This window comes from Chrysochloris asiatica, unplaced genomic scaffold (genome assembly GCF_000296735.1).
Source record: "Chrysochloris asiatica unplaced genomic scaffold, ChrAsi1.0 scaffold00048, whole genome shotgun sequence".
In the NCBI taxonomy this organism is placed as follows: Eukaryota; Metazoa; Chordata; class Mammalia; order Afrosoricida; family Chrysochloridae; genus Chrysochloris; species Chrysochloris asiatica.
In genome coordinates this window covers 8,871,006-8,875,542 of record NW_006408566.1, presented here as the reverse complement: position 1 = coordinate 8,875,542, position 4,537 = coordinate 8,871,006, and positions in this window count along the sequence as shown.

Below are 4,537 nucleotides of genomic sequence, written 5' to 3'. Positions count from 1 at the left end.
ATCTCTTTCAATCACTTGGCCAGATAGTTGTCTTCCAAATTTCTTGGCAGAGATGAGTGAGTGCCTCCTGTGCTGCCTCACTTTCTTGAAAGATTTCATTTTTTATTCCATCAATTCCTGGTGCCTTGTTCTTTGACAATTCCTTCAATGCACCTTGAACTTCTTCCTTCAGTATCATTGGCTCTTGATCATATGCTACTTTTTGAAATGGTTGAACATCAACCTTTGGTACAGTGACTCTGTGTATTCCTTCTGTCTTCGTTTAATGGTTTCTGCATCATTCAATAATTTGCCCAGCGAATCCTTCAATAACGAAAGTCGAGGCTTGAATTTTTTCTTCAGTTCCCCAGCTTGAGAAATGCTGAACGTGTTCTACTTTTTTGGTTTTCTGACTCCAGGTCTTTCCACATTTTGTTGTAATATTTGGCTTTATCTTCTTGAGCTGATCTTTGAAATTTTCTGTTCAGCTCTTGTAACTCCTCATTTCTTCCATTTGCTTTAGCATCTCTATGCTAGACATCAAGTTTCAGTGTCTCTTCTGACATCCATTTTGACCTTTTCCTTCTTTCTTGTATTCTTAATGACTTTATGCTTTCGTCATGTATGATGTTCTTGATGTCATTCCACAACTTTTTTGGTCTTTGGTCTTTAGTGTTTAATGTATCAAATCTATTCTTCTGATGATCTCTAAATTCAGGTGGGATATATTCAACGTCTTTTTCATTTTCAGCAAGCAAGGTCATATCATTTGCATATCACAGGTTGTTACCATTTTCCTGGTTTGATAGCTCATTCGTTTTAATTGTTGAATAGTACTCCATTCTATGAATGTACCATACTTTGTTTATCCATTCACCTATGGAAAGGAATCTTGGTTGCTTTCAGTTTTTGGCAATTAGGCATATAAGTGTTATAAAAATTCACATGCAATAGAAGTCACAACTGGTAAAACAACTCCATTTTGTAAGGAGAGAGGTGATTAGTGCTAATCTTAGTGTGTAATTTCCTTTAGATTGTTGTTGTTATGTGCTGTCGACTCAGTACTGACTCAGCGACCTTGTGTACAACAGAATGAAATATTGCCTGGTCCTCTGCCAACCTCAATATCATTGCTACATTTGAGCCCATTGCTGCTGCCACTGTGCCAATCCATCTCGTTGGAGTCTTCCTTTTTGCTGACCTTCTACTTTGCCAAACATGATGTCCTTCTTCAGGGACTATTCCTCTTTATAATATGTCCGAAGCATGAGAGATGGAGTCTGGCCATCCTGGCTTCTAAGGAGCATTCTGGCTGTACTTATTCTAACACAGATTTGTTTGTTCTTTTTGGTGGTCCTTGGTACTTTTATTATTCTCTTCCAACACCATAACTCATATGCATCAATTCTTCTATGGTCTTTATTCATTAGCCAACTTTCACTTGAATATGAGTTATTGAAAATACCATGGCTTGGGTTAGACACACTTTTGTCCTAAAGCTGACATCTTTGCTCTTGAACACTTTTCCTAAAGCTGACATATTTGCTCTTGAACACTTTAAAGAGGTCTTGTGCATCAGATTTACCTAATGAAATATGTAGTTTTATTTCTTGACTGTTACTTCTCTGAGCATTTATGGTAGATATGAGTAAAATGAAGTCTTTGAAGACTTCAATCACTTATCCATTTATCTTGATATTATTTATTGATCAGTGGTGAGGATCCTTGTTTTCTTTACATTGAGTTGCAACCCATACAAAGGTTGTGGTCTTTGATCTTCATCAGTAAGTATTTTAAGTCTTCTATTATCTCAGCAAGCAAGGTTGTATCATCTGCATATCAAAGGTTGTTAATGCGCCTTTCTCCAACACTGATGCCATGTTTTTCTTCATATAACTCAATTCTTATTATATAATTATATGATTCTTATTATATAATTATATATAATTCTTCATATAAGTCTCAAATTATTTGCTTAGCATGCAGATTGCATAGGAATAACTCAAATTGAGGAGAGACAGCTAAACATCCATTAATAATCAGAATATGGTATGTATGAAATATGAAGCTAGTAAAATTGGAAGTTAGCAAAAATGAAATGGAATGCATAAAGACTGATATCCTAGGCATTGGTCATTTTGAATCTGACAACCACATGGTTTCCTATGCTGGAAATGACAAATTGATGATAAATGGCATCACAGTAGTCATCAAAAAGAACATTTAAAAATCTATCTTGAAGTACAATGCTGTCTATGATAGGATACTATCCATACAACTACAAGGAAGACCATAAGTCCTGGTGTGGCAGCATAGGATAACCACTTGACCTCAAGTTTTGTTTGAACCCCAAGGTTGGTGCTTCAGACTTACCAGCTGCTCACTTGAAGCCCTATACAGGGTTGCTATGAGTTGGAGTCAATTCAACAGCACTTAACAACAAACAAATAAGGAAGACCAGTTAATACCACTATTATTATTCAAATTTATGCACTAACCACTAAAACCAGTGATGATGAAATTGAGGAATTCTATCAACTTCTTCAGTCCAAAATTGATCAAATGTGCAATCAAGATATATTGATAATTACTGGTGATTGGAATACAAAAACTAGAAACAACAAGGAAGGCTCACTCGTGGGACTATATGGCCTTGGTGATAGAAATGATATTGGAGATTGCATGATAAAAATTTGCAAGACCAATAACTTGTTCATTGTAAGTATCTTTTTAAAACAACATACAGACAGACCTCAACAGGTGGAATACACAGAAATCAAATTGACTACATCTGTGGAAAGAGACTGTGAAAGAGCTTCATATCATCAGTTAAAACAGCCTGAGGGGCAGCCTGTAGAACAGATCATTAATTGCTCATATGCAAGTTCAGGCTGAAGCTGAAGAGAATTAAAACAAGTCCACGAGAACCAAAATATGAACGTATCCCACCTGAATTTACAGATCATCTCAAGAACAGATTTAATGAATTAGACATTAATGACCAAATGCCAGAAGAGTTGTAGGATGACACCAAACATCATATAAGAAGAAAGCAAAAGGTCATTAAGAAGATAAGAAAAAAGAAAAAGACCAAAATGGATGTCAGACGAGACTCTGAAACTTGGTTTCAGCTTAGAGATGCCAAAGAAAATGGAAGAAATGAGGAGGTAAAAGAGCTGAAGACAAAATTTCAAAATCAGCTCAAGAAGACAAAGCCAAATATTTTCATGAAATGTGCAAAGACCTAGAGTTAGAAAACCAAAAGGGAATATCACATTCATCATTTCTTAAAGGAATTGAAATAAAAATTCAAGACAAGCTTTGACTTGCAAAATTAAAGGATTCTATGAGCAAAATATTGAAGATGAAGAAAGCATCAAAAGAAGATGGAAGGAATACAGAGTCACTGTACCAAAAGAAATAGTTGATATTCAACCATTTCAAGAAGTAGTATATGATTAAGAGTCAATGATACAGAAGATAGAAGTCTAAGGTGCTCTGAAGGCAGTGGAAAAGAACAAGGCTCTGGGAATTGATGGAATATAAATGACAATTTTTCAAACTGATGCAGCACTGGAAGCACTCTCTCATCTATGGCAAGAAATTTGGTAGACAGCTACATGGCCAACTGACTGGAAGAGATCCATATTTGTAACCATTCCAAAGAGAGGTGACCCAACACAATGCAGAAATCATTGAACAGTATCATTATTATTGCATGCAGGTAAACTTTTGCTAAAGATAATGCAAAAATGGCTGCAATGGTACATTGAATGGAAACTGTAGAAGTTCAAGCCAGATTCAGATGAGGATGTAGAACAAGGGATATAATTATTGGCATTAGTTGGATCTTTGTTGAAAGCAGACAATACCAGAAATAAGTTTATATGTGCCTTATTGACTATGCAAATGCTTTTGATTACGTGGATCATGACAAGCTACGGACAATAATTTGGAGAATGAATATTCCAGAACACTTAATTGTGCTCATGAGGAGCCTGTACATAGATCAAAAGACAGTATTAATAGAACAAGGAACCACTGAATGGATTAAAATTAGGAAAGTTGTGTGCCGGGGTTGTATTCTTTCCTTTAGGTTAATCAGTATTTAACACCCATCCTCAGGATTTTTATAGGAATAAAGTTCCTTAAATTCACCTCAGGGATCAACAGAATTTGAGATTAGCAGAACAATGAAGAAGTTTCTGAAAGTCTGTGGACTTACATTCTATGTCCATATCACTATAAATCCTCTTTACCCTTTTTACATGGGCAGGCAGTTCCTCTTCCTTCTGTACATTGAAATGTATTTGTTTTACCACACCCCTGTCTCCAAATAATTTTCTCTTTTTATGGCAGGCAGCAGAGTTTTGTTGTATCACAAGCCTGGTGACTTTAACATCTGTGCTGAATTGTTAAGTGCCGTGCATAACATTTGTAATCTTTCAGTTAGCAGTCCATTGCTTACCCTAGAGAAACCCACCAGGAGTCCAACACATGTATGGAACTTACTGTATGCCAGCGTAGTGATTACGAATCGGGTTGCAAACCACAAGGT